At 34.6% G+C, this 13781-nt stretch overlaps 1 pseudogene; it reads right to left on the bottom strand.

Moving 5' to 3' along the window:
* Positions 1–11425: 11425 nt before the first annotated feature.
* Positions 11426–11914, bottom strand: LOC123938888 (annotated as a pseudogene).
* Positions 11915–13781: the final 1867 nt, after the last annotated feature.

Below are 13781 nucleotides of genomic sequence, written 5' to 3'. Positions count from 1 at the left end.
TTTAAGTAAAGTAAAATACCAGATAACATAAATAATCTTCAAAAGGGGAAAAACAGTTCTTTTGGTAAAGATTCAAGAATTTAAGTGGAAGTAATATTGAAAAAAAGTCACACTTAGGTTTTAGGTTCAATTTTTACCATCTGAAGTGGAATCATGTTAGTATTATAATGCTTTAGTTGGGGGGGGGGTGCCTGGGTGGCTCAGTGGGCTCAGTGGGTTGAACTTCTGCCTTTGGCTCAGATCCTGATCTCAGTGTCCTGGGATCGAGCCCCACATGGGGCTCTCTGTTCCCAGGGAACACTGCTTCCCCCTCTTTCTTTCTGCCTGCCTCTCTGCATGCTGGTTATCGTTGTCTGTCAAATAAATAAATAAAATCTTAAAAAATATATTTTGTTTATTTAATTGAGAGAGAGAGAGACACAGCAAGAGAAGGAACACTAGCAGGGGGAGTGGGAAAGGGAGAAGCAGCCTTCCCGCTGAACAGGGAGCTGGATGTGAGGCTCGATCCCAGGACTCTGGGATCATGTCCTGAGCTGAAGGTAGGTGCTTAACCACTGAGCCATGCAGGTGTCCCTGAAGAGATTTTTTTTTAATTTATTTGACAGACAGAGATCACAAGTAGGCAGAGAGACAGGCAGAGAGAGGAAGCAGGCTCCCCACTGAGCAGAGAGCCGGATGAGGGCTCGATCCCAGGAACCCGGGATCATGACCTGAGCTGAAGGCAGAGGCTTAACCACTGAGCCGCCCAGGTGCCTCCCCTGAAGAGATTTTTAAAGTGAGACATAAGTTCAAGTTTTTTCATAGGTGATTCCCAGCTAAGGTTTGAACAAGTACTTCTAATGGCATTTAAAGAATTTTTGCCTTGAAATGATAATAATAATAATAATAGAACAACATAAACAATATGTTTAAAGTGTCATAGTTCACTTACAAAGTCAGTGTTAATCATAAGAGTAAGCTACTGGTCAAAGGATAGACACATATTTGAGTGGAATAAAATAGAGGGTCCACAACTTTATCATAGTTTTATATGGGATTTGAGTAGATGATAAATTGTTATTTCATAAGCTAAATGAAAATGAAGTTGGACACATAACCCATAACTATCAAAAAATCCAGTGAATTAAAAGTTTTGTTTTTATTAAATTATAATCCTTTTTTCTGCCCAGATCTGGTGAGCTTTTTTTTTTTTTTTAAGTTTTTATTTATTCCTTTGCGAGAGAGAGAGCATAAACAGGGAGAGAGGTAGAGGGAGAAGCAGGCTCCCCGCTGAGCAGGGAGTCAGATGCAGGACTCTATCCCAGGATCTCACTGTGATAATGACCTGACCCTGACTGGAAGGCGGATGCCCAACCATCTGAGTCACCCAGTGCCCCAGTGATGAGATATTTTTAACCAGACAGAAAAGAGCAGCTGGAGGAAATGAATGAACTATTAAAAACTAAAATATATTTCAAAAGTTCCATCAATAGAAAACAATATTAAGAAAATAGTTTTAATCATGATAAGAGATGATTACAATTTAATGACAAAAACCCTTGACATTATATAAATGTTGGTGAAGGAAATAGGTAAGGAATTGACAAAGACCAAATTAAAAAAGCCAAATATATTGGGGGCGCCTGGGTGGCTCAGTGGGTTAAGCCGCTGCCTTCGGCTCAGGTCATGATCTCAGGGAGCCTGCTTCCCTCTCTCTCTCTCTCTGCCTGCCTCTCTGTCTACTTGTGATCTCTCTCTGTCAAATAAATAAAATAAAATCTTTAAAAAAAAAAAAGCCAAATATATATTTATAAAGCTACTGACAACAAACAGTGATCAGAGTTGTCCATTAAAGTAGTACATATCACCTATTTTTAGGAGTTTGTAAACTTTTTCTGTAAAAGGCCAGATAATAAACACTTTGTGCTTTGTGGGCCATAGTATCTATTTGACATGTATTCAATTCTGTCATTGTAGCACAAAAGCAACCATCAATGCTAGTCAGCAAATGGGTGTGGCCATGTTGCAATAAAACTTCATTTACAAAAATATGTGTTTGTGTGATTTGCCCATTTGCTGGCCCCTGCCCTGTCAGATTTACAATTCCAAAAGAGAGAAAACCATCTTTCATCATTTTGCTAGAAAAAAAGAGTGCATCCATATGCTGTTGGTATACATGTTAGTTATAACAACCTTCTTGAAAAGCAATATTGAACATATAAATGCCTTTGATCCAGCAATTGTAGTTTTGGAAATCTATCCTGTTGCAAAGATGGAAGAAATAATTGAACACATGGATATTGATGTGCACAAACACACATGGTGTTTTGTGGTGGAAGAAAAATGAAAGTATAGAAAATGCTCATCAGGCAAGAAATGATTTTATAAGTTATGTCATGCCAATAACATATTAGGCAACCATTAGATAAACCAGTAACAGATACAGTACTAACTATATCAGTTGCACAATACTATACCCGTCCAAGAAAATACTTTTACTCAGAGCAAATGATGTAAAAAGATAAGCATCAACATAATGCAACATCGAATTGTTTAAAAAAAAAAAGTACCCTAAAAGTATCTAGCCAAAGAAGTCTACTACCAAAGAGGAAAAAAGAAAAAAACCCAAACAACCTCTACCTAAGAGTTGTTTGTAATACCAAATTCTATAAAACAGAAGTCAATGACTCACATTAAGCCTTCCATTGTATTTAAGATTTTTAAAAATAAGGCCTAATGCATTATGTACATTTCATGAATAAATGCAAAGTATAGGATATTAAGCTTTATTTCAAAAATGTTTAGTATTAGTGAATTTATGTATGCATTGAATCAAATTGATAACTCAAGGAAAAGTTGTATTGGTAGATAGCAAGATATAATTTTGTCATATCTGTAGTTCAGTTATTCTTTTAAAATATCATGAAATTAATAATGTAATTAAACCACAAAAAGATTCATAATTTAATATATGATGAACCCTATGTAATAAGAAGAATAGCATCCAATTTGATTTCATAAATGAAAATGTAACTAAAAATATAAGAAACATTACATTCTTAATGATAATTAAATGTTATATGAATTCTATAAGATCAGAAGCATCTAAACTGACCATTGCAATCATGTAAGCAAAGAAGTTAGAGGTAGACATATTAGGATTGAGAGTTCATGCAGGTACTGCCTTTCTAAAGCAATTTGAACAAGAAGAGCCTTAAAAAGTACATATGCTCTCTGATGTAAAGATAAACTGTTAAAGGTTTGTATGCAGGATATGTGTTAATTGCTAACTGGTTTGTGTTATTGATGAAACTCAATTCCAAATAGTATATAATTATTGGATAATAGAATTCATCTGATATCCAGAATATGTAAATATATGCATTTTAAATAGTTTTAAAATCTATTCTTTATAAACATTAACTTTTAAAATTTTTTTATTTATTTCTTTTTTTTTATAAACATATAATGTATTTTTATCCCCAGGGGTACAGGTCTGTGAATCGCCAGGTTTACACACTTCACAGCATTCACCATAGCACATACCCTCCCCAATGTCCACAACCCCCCTCCCACTCTCCCAACCCCACCTCCCTCCAGCAACCCCCAGTTTGTTTTGTAACATTTTACTCACATTCCTTAAGGGACTTGGCTCATATGTAAGTTGTGATAAAGTCACCACTTGACAGATATTACGTCAAGACATTGTGTAAAGTTACTGGGAATATATCGCGAGATTATTTCACAAAAAACAAACACAGTAACCATTTTAAAATTCAATAAGCAAAAGAAATGTGTTGTCTAACAGTTTTAGAAGTTAGGAGTCTGACATCAAGGTATTAGAGGATTCCTTCCTTCTAAGACGTGTGGATTTTTTTTTTTTTCCTCCCTAAGAGGTATGGAGAATTTGTTCCAGTGTCTTTCTCCTCATTTCTGGTGGTTTGATGACAATTCTTGGTATTCTTTGATATGCAGAAGTTTCCCCTTGATTTCTGTCTTCATGTTCACATGACAGTCTACTGGATGCCTGTCTTCTGCTCTTCACATGGCATTCTTTTTGAAAGGACAGCACTCATAGTATCTTGGCTAATTATATCTGTCTTAACAGCCCTATTTCTATGGAGCACTGGGTGTTGTGAAAAAAGAATGAATACTGTTACGCTGAAAAAATAAATAAAATGGAAAAAAAAATTAAAAAAAAAAATAAAGAAGGTCACATTCTAAGGGACTGAGGATTAAGACTTCCCCCTAAGAATTTTGAAGGGATGCAATCCAACCCATAACAGACACTATAATATATTTCCCTAAAAAGGAAAATATAGAATATTCTATGCTCTATAATTTATGGTTACTGTAGAGATTTCAAGCATATTTTTTGTTTGTTTTTTCCTTTTCTTCCATTTTTTATTGAACATGTATTATTTTGTTATTTTTTAGAAAAAAGTCTATGCTTAAAATTAAATTTAATGAATAAGCATATTGAAATATAGTATACTTTGATAGAAAAGTCTGTCCCAAGAAGTGTTCTGTAAGGAAAGATGTTTAACTTATTTTTACTCTCCTGAGAATAAAATTCTTAGCTATAATATGATGATAAATCCTGTCAAGCAAAAGTTTATCTTAATTGTTCTCAACATTTGAAGGATATTTGTGAAAAAAAAGTTCTAAACCAATATATTAGAAAGAAAGCAACATTAATTACTGAGTTTATGAAAAAATTCAATGACTCATATGGAGATAAAAAACATAAAGAACGGGGAGAGGGGAAAGGAAATTTAGAGAGAAAAATTCAAAATGAAAGATTGCAATCTTAAAATCATGGCCTTTATTTTCTCTCTCTTGCCTTCATTTATTTCCTTTCCAACTTGATTTTCATAATGCAAAATTCTAACGATTTTTTATATTATCAGCTTGCTTGCAGTATGTTAGAATACATATGCAAGTTCAGGAAGAGAATGAAGACACAGCAGGTGGAAAAGGAAAAACAAAAACAAATGGAGAGGTCAAGGGAATGAAATCCCATGATTTCCACAGAGTGTTAAGGACTGAATATTTGTGTCTTTGATGAAATTTGTTTTGTTGTTTGTTTTCTTGCTTTTCCAAAGAAACACTGACCTGGGATGATAAGATTTGTGACTGGGGAAAAATTATTTAGAACTATACATAAAAGTGTTCACTGGTCAAAATTATTTTAAGGGACAATTAGTGGCATAAGTGTTCTTTAATGATAGCAAGTGCAGGGGATACATATTTGTGTATGCATTTAGATTTTAAAATATACATTTTCTTTCTGATCTATGTATTTTAAGTAGCTGAAATAATATTATTATAATATTATATTATATTATCACTGATTATTATTATTAATATATCATAATATTGCTCATTCTAATAGTATAGTTTATTTGTTAAGTCATGGATTCACTTCTTTTTCTGATTCATTCTCTCCCCTGCTATCTATATTCTTGGTGAGATAGTCCTTTTGTTTATTTGCCCATGTCCAAAAATATTTCCCACCTCTCTGCATTCATATGTCTCTATCATTCAGTAAGCTATAAATCATTTGGAGAAATAATATATTTCTTTTTTTTTAAACCACAGCTGATACCCAAAATAGGCTTTTTGAATGAGTGAATGAATGAATGAACGATGATCTTCCTTTTTAGCATTTTATAGTAGTTGTTTTTTTGTTCTTGGTGAACTCATGTTCCCATAGTAAGAGAAGAATCCCCCCTTTTTTTTTGTACCCAACTTATTTACTTTGATTTTTGACAAAGAAATAAAATATTTTTGGCATTATTGTGAATGTTCATTTTACCAAAGTTAAATGTATCATTGCCAGATTTGCTCCAAGTGCATATCAGATATAAGCAACGTGTTACAAAGGGAAACCTGGCTCAGTCCATTAAGTCCTGCCTTAAGCTCAGGTCATGATCCCAGGGTCCTGGTATAGAGTTCTTTGTCAGGCTCCTTGCTCAGGGGGGATCCTGTTTCTCTCTCGGCCTGCTGCTCCCCCTTCTTGTGCTCTCTCTCGCTCTCTTTCTGAGAAAAATAAATAAAATCTTTTTAAAAAGTAACAAATTGAACTATAAGGAAATAATCATTGCTCAAAAAATATTTATTGAATGGTTTTGATATGTGAACTGCTGTTACAGACATTAGTTTATAAGAATGAATGAAAGAGGAAAAAGTAAAATTCCTGTCATCATGAGTTTATTTTACATTACTGAATGTAGATTTTCTCTTGAAAATTGACTGCTCTATATTATCTCATACTATTTTATCACACCATTATACCTATGAACTACTATAAATATATTATTTCACATGTTTTAAATAAATTACACTGTGCTTCATGTAATGATATTTAATCTTATCCACTGTTTCTTTTTTCTTTGAAATTGTAGCAATAATGTACATGTTCCCAATGCTCTTACATTTCTGTCCTTATTAAGAAAAAAATAATTTATTTCTTCACATTTTTGCCCATGTAGGTTTCATCTAACACATCTCCGTACCCAAGAAGAGCGCATACTCCACAGACGCAGCAAAATGTATCAAAATTTTATTTATTAGCACTTATCTGAACCAAAATCATTGTGCAAAAATTTATTTTCAATAAAAATGAAAACTCCACTTTGAATTTTATTTTTAAAGTAATCTCTACGTCTAATGTGGGGTTCGAACTCACAAACCCCAAGTTTAAGTGTCTTATGCCAGCCAGGCACCTCCGTTTGTATTTTAGAGACACGGTAGAGGTTATTGAAAGACACTTGAATATGCTCATTTTACCAATGTGCTAAAAACCCTAATTTCCAGGGGGTAAAAGTGACATTTTACACACACACACAAATACGCCTGTTCCTTATAAAAACCTATCATCTAATCCTTTGCCCTAAGATCCACTTTGAAATTGAATAGTATACATTTTTTAAATTAAATACCTATCATAATTGGTTATTTTAAAAACTAATTTGTAATTGAAAGGTACATGTTTTAAGCATCAGCTTCTAAGGATTAGACAGTTTTAAAACTATGGGATGCCTCAGGCACTTTTACACTGTGACCTTTATTTTTCATTAAGTGTGCTATATAAAATTGAATTTTGATGTAGTCCCTGACTTATTTTAACCCTCAGTGACTTATAAAATCAAGCAATTAACATATTTTTAAAATCATTTTACTTCAGATTATCATAGCACATTTTTTCCATACCTTTGTGCCTGATTTGACCCATGGTGCCTGACCCTATAAATGATTGCTTCACGGAGTACTTAGAGCTCATCATACCACAAGAACCCACATGGACATAGCATTTATCTCCCATTTAACAAGCCATCTCAAAGTAGAGAGACCTAATTTCACACATTAGAGGAAAAGAGACAGATTCACTAATCAGGGAAGAGGGAAAGCACATATGAAATGAGTGTGGGCTGGGTGAACTTTTTTCTAATTATCAGGCTATGTACTGTAAGGAAAAGATGATAAAAAACAGAATGAATCACTTTTACTTCATTCTTTTCTGGAAGAGAAAGACAATAATTATTAATATGGAGTGTTTACCTTTACCAATTTTCCACACAAAAATATGGCATAAAATGATTTTTTTAAAGAAAATGACTTAAATGTTCATAGAGTGTGGCAAGTTATTTCTCAGACAGGAAAGGGTTACAGTTCTTAAAGCAGGACGGTGGCGCAAAGAAGTGGTGGTCATGGGGCGCCTGGGTGGATCAGTGGGTTGAGCCACTGCCTTCGGCTCAGGTCATGATCTCAGGGTCCTGGGATCGAGTCCCGCATCGGGCTCTCTGCTCAGCGGGGAGCCTGCTTCCCTCTCTCTCTCTCTGCCTGCCTCTCTGCCTAGTTGTGATTTCTCTCTGTCAAATAAATGAATAAAATCTTTAAAAAAAAAAAAAGTGGTGGTTATGGTGCAATTCTCTCAATTCACTTTAATTAGAGAAATTTGTTAAGTTCTATATACCACTACCAGAGAGAAAAAAAGATTAAAATGGCTAACTTGGTAGACGATAAGTACATGAGAAAGTCTTAAAAAAAAGGAAATAAAACCAGGCCCATCTAGAAAATAATTTTTTTTTAAAAGTTACCTTTAAAAACAAGCATGACACACGTGTCTTATTCTAAATGCTCATGTATGCACAGACAGACTCAAACACACAAAGACTCACCAAGGATGGATCTGTCATCTACAGTATGCATTTGAACCCTAGTTGCTCTTCCTTCCTAAACCCAGCCCCATATGGATACATGTAACTAATAATTGCCACCTGTAACAAATGAATATTATCCCCTTGGTTTTCCATTATAGAACAACAGACAAAGTATTCATTAAAATGTGGTACTTGGGGAGACTGAGTGACTCAGTTGGATAAGTATCTGCCTTCAGCATGGGTCATGATCTCAGAGTCCTGGGATTGAGTCCCGTGTTGGGGTCCATGGTAAGTGGGGAGTCTGCTTCTCCCTCTCCCTCTGCCTGGTGCTTGCACTCTCTCTCTCTCTCTCTCTCAAATAAATAAATAAAATCTTTTAAAAAAGCATGGTATCATCCTTAAAGTTTTTGCTATTTCCTCTAATACTTATTATAGGTTAATAGTCTATACTTATAATACATATACCAGTATAGATGTTGCACTTTTTAGATGTGATTAACATTTAAACCCAATGAGTTTGAGTAAAACAGTTTATCCTCCATGATATGTGGGGGTTACATTCAATAAATTAAGGGTCTTAGGAGCAAAGACTGAGGACTTGGTGTAGAAACTGCAATTAAAAATAATATTTACTTATTTGTTATAGAAAGAAAGTGTGAATGCATGGCCTGGGAATGGGGGAGGGCAGAGGGAGAGAGATAGAGAGAATCTCAAGTAGACCCCCCCACTGAGTGTGGATCCCATTGAAGGGCTCAATCACAGGACCCTGAGATCATGACCTGAACTGAAACCAAGAGTTGGATGCTCAACTGACTGATCCACCCAGGTGCCTCAAGAAGAAGCCATTTTGCCTCAAGATTGTAACATTGAACCTTGTGTGAGTTTCTAGCCTGCAGATTTTGGACTCAAAACTGCAACATCAACTTATCTGAATTTCCAGCATGCTGACCTGCTGCTCTTCACATGTCAGATTTGCTAGTCACCAAAATCATGTGACCCAATTCCTTAAAATATATCTTTCTGTATATGTCCTATTTTCTGTAGAACCTTAACTAATATAATGATAAAGATTATGGTAATAATAATTCTAGCATATATTAGAGTTTTAGAAAGAGAGAAGAATATGGTGCAAAAAAAATCTTTAGAGAAAAAATAGGTATAATACAGCTAAAAACATTTCCAAATTAAGCAAAAGATATGAATGTATAGATTTGAGCAGCTTAGTAAACTGCAACTGGATATACCAAATAAATCTACACACAGAGGCATCATAATCAAACTGCTAAAAACTATCACACCAAGTATACATTAAAAAAAAAGAAAATTACTGTGGGAAGAGAATAATATTGCATTATTATAAAATAATCAGTTCTCTAAAATGATGTTAAAATCCTAAATGCACATGCACCAAACAACAGAGCTTCAAAATATACAAGAAATGGTTGAAAAAGCTAAATTATAGAGGGACACTTCAATACCCTTCTTTGTAATTTTTTATCACTTTCAGATAGAAAATCAACAAGGTTTTGGGGAACTGAAAAGCACTATAAAAACACTAGATCTAATTTATACCCTTTCAACACCTAACCCTGAAACAGGAGAATACAAATTCATTTCAAATATACATGGAGCATTCAGCAAGTTTTCCATATCCTGTGTCAAAAAACCAAACTTACCAAGACTGCTGGAATAACTGGGAAAATTTTTAAAAAATACACTTTGACCCAAATTTTGTTATACAAAATTGTTATACAAATTTAATTCAAAATGGGTCATTGATCTAAATGTAAAACACAAAACTATATAACTTTCAGTGAAAATTTTAAGAGAAAATCATTATGATCTGTGTTTTACATACAATTTTGCCATGACACCAAAAGGATGACCATAAAAGAAAAAAAGATAACACATGAGACTTTGTTGAATGAAAAACTTGTGCTCCGTGAGAAGAGACTGGTAAGAGAAAGAAAAGACAAACTACATACAGGGAGAAAATATTTACAATCATATATCTAATAAACTTTTGTTAAGAGTCTGGACTTTGAAAACCAACATTATAAAAAACAAACAATGAAATAAAAGTTGGAAAAATAAGAGGCATTTAATCAAAGAAAATAGGGTACACAAATGGTAAATAAATATATATAGTTATTAGGGAAATGCAAATTAAAGCCACAAAATGAAATAGAACCACATACCTATTAGAATAGAAACAACATCATTTACAGCACATAGTGCTGATGATTACATTGAAAAACTGAAACTCTAGTATATATCTTACACGTGGAAATGCAAAACGATATAGTTAAGTCTGGAAGACAGTTTGGTTGTTGTTTATAAAGCTATACATGTGCTCACCATATGGCCCAACAGTTCTTCTCCGGAATTTACTCTAGAGAATTGAAAATTATGTTCACACAGAAACCTACACACAAATGTTTTGTAGTAGCTGTATTCACAATGTCTCTGAACTGGAAGCAACCCAAATGTTCCACATTTGGTAAATGTGGTAAATGGTAAATAGGTAAATGGAAAAACAAACTGTGGTAGAGACACCCAATGGAAGACTACTGCACAAGATGAAGATGCAAACTTGATACAGGCAGCGTCTTGGGTGAATATCAAAGGAATTAGTTTGAGTGGAAAAAGCCATCATCAAAAAGTCATACACTGTGTGTGTATTTCTTTCTTTCTTTCTTTTTTTTTTTTTTTAAGATTTTATTTATTTATTTGACAGAGAGAGAGATCACAAGTAGATAGAGAGGCAGGCAGAGAGAGAGAGGAGGAAGCAGGCTCCCTGCGGAGCAGAGAGCCCGATGCGGGGCTCGATCCCAGGACCCTGAGATCATGACCTGAGCCGAAGTCAGCAGCTTAATCCACTGAGCCACCCAGGTGCCCCAAATAAAGTGGTAGTTAATGGGACTTGGTGACTGAGGTAGGCTGTGGCTGCAAAGATAGCTTAAGGGAGCTTTTTTGGATTGTTGGAATCATGGGGGTTGTATATGTAATGTGTAGTAAACATACATGGAGTAAAATTCATATAACTGTACACAAAACAGTCAACTATACTCTGTATTAATAAATTAAGAAAAAATTTAAAACACAAATAAGTGTAATTTATGCATTTTAATTAGGCATTTGTTCAACAATATATTTTTTGTGGCCAAATCTTTCTATATATCATGGATATTATGTTTTAAGTTAAGTGTTCCTTGTATTTGTGAAAACACACTCATAGTGATTCATATACTATTTCTTTTTTTTTTTTGTAGTTTTATGGTTTTATTAACACAAATATAACGTGCACAACAAGCTGTCTATTCATTTTCTTCGCTGCGCAGCCTGGCGTTGGGATTGGTGACTCTGATTGCCAGCTGGGCTGCTCTTCCCACAATAGCTTTGCGGTTCTTGGAGGAGACGTTGTGAGCTATCTCTGCACAGTAAGATTTATTGCACATCAGCAGCACTTCAAGCTCCTTGACGTTGTACACTAGGAACTTCCTGAAGCCACTGGGCAACGTGTGCTTTGTCTTCTTGTTGCTCCCGTAACCAATGTTGGGCATCAAGATCTGGCCCTTGAATCTTCCACGCATCCTATTGTCAATGCCTCTCGCTTCCGCCAGTTGCGCTTAATTTTGACATATCGGTTTGACTGGTGCCGGATGAACTTCTTGGTCCTCTTTTTAACGATCTTGGGCTTCACCAAAGGTCTGAGGGCAGCCATGATGCCCAGTAACAGATGGCTGCCACCTCCGCAGGCAGCGCCGAGGAAGAGCTCATATACTATTTCTAATTCATTTTCTCTAAAGTGAATGGTGTATTCCAAACACTTGTGAACAAATCTGAGAGTAAAAATCCACCAAAAAAAAAAAAAAAAAGTAGAGTGAATAATTATATGAGTGCAATGGAAAATTACTACACCATTTTATGTTTCCACACAGTTACTTGACTCCCTATTAGACATATTTGGCCTTGGAACTGAAACACAAAATCTGTATTTATATTTCTATAGAGTTTGTCAGAATTTAAATGCCTAGAAGTTTCTGGGATGAATTTTACATTATAATATAAGAATTATTTTGCTAATGAGACTAAAGGGAGTTCGGAAATTAGTAGTGTTTTATTATGTATCCAGATGCTGTATCCATTTTATTTCATTTGTCATGCAATTTTATGAATTAATTTCTATTAACTTGAATTTGCACATGTGGAAATTAAAGATCAAATAGCTTTGATATATTCCCCAGTTTTAGATAACTGAGGGGAAAACCAAGTGGAATAGAAACTAAGTACTCTTTATTATATTAGTAAGTATTACTTGAATCCCAACTGCATCTAAGTTGGTGAAAATGTAGAATAAAGACAAGTTAGAGTGATGGGCTCTTAGGTGAAACATAGAGAGGGATAGCTTTAGTCCATATGATTGATAAATACACATTTCTAATTTAGGATCTTGGTATGGCAGATGACTAGGTCATCCCACATCCTGTCTTTCTTAATCCCAAGAGTCTATGCTGGGTATATGACCATGTAAACAGAAACTGTGTTTCCTGCCTAGAAGCACTTAGGGAATTTTTGTCTTGCTAATGTGATCTGAGTGAAAGAGAAATGATAATAATGTATGAGATGAAAATAATATTGCTTGCCCACCTTTTCTGCTTTTTGCCCATCCTGTTGGAATACATAACCTACCTATATAACTATATATATAGTTATATATGTAAATAATATATATACATATATATATATATATATATATATATCTCCTAGCTTCAACCATGTGGACTAGGAAAATCCCCTGAAGTGTGGTGGAGGAAATTTGATCTTTGAATGACACATTGAAACTGAGTCATATTATGCTGCTGGCTTTTACTCCAGCCTGTCACTGGAGTGCTATGTGAAGAGTAAGAAAAATGAAAAAGAAAAACTTTCTTTATGTGGCTGTATTTTTTGAGCTTTGTTATAATAGTTTTACCTATATTCTAGTGGATGCATTTGGTAAGTCTGGCGCCTGGGTGGCTCAGTGGGTTAAAGCCACTACCTTCGGCTCGGGTCATGATCCCGGGGTCCTGGGATCAAGCCCCGCATCGGGCTCTCTGCTCAGCAGGAAGCCTGCTTCCTCCCTCTCTCTCTGCCTGCCTCTCTGCTTGCTTGTGATCTCTGTCTGTCAAATAAATAAATAAAATATTAAAAAAAAAAAAAAAGAAATACCATGAAAATGTTCCACAAGACAGATGAGAGGAGTAAGTGTGATAAGGTGTAGTGGAAGAAGTAGCTGTGTCTTCTTGAAGGTTTTTGGATAATACTGTTGATTGAATGCATTGTGATTGATTTGATTGTGATAACAATTTTCAAGAAAAAAATTTTTATGTAAAGGAAAGTTCATATATTCATATTTATATCCTGATTGTGTATATTCTTATAATAGTATTTCAGTCATTAATAGACCCTTAACATTTTACATGATCATTATGACCCGACAGCTGTCTAGACTATAAAGCAATTCACCATATATAGTTTATTATTATTCATTTAATTTCAGTTCATCAAGTTGTTGTGAATAATTTAAAGTGCTACAGTAGTAACTTGTACTGTATCGCCATTGAATGAGGAAAGATGGAATAGTCTGCCAAGAAA

Source organism: Meles meles, chromosome 3 (assembly GCF_922984935.1).
Source record: "Meles meles chromosome 3, mMelMel3.1 paternal haplotype, whole genome shotgun sequence".
Taxonomy (NCBI): domain Eukaryota; kingdom Metazoa; phylum Chordata; class Mammalia; order Carnivora; family Mustelidae; genus Meles; species Meles meles.
Note: the sequence above shows the minus strand (reverse complement) of the source record. Positions and strands in the feature narration are given on the sequence as shown.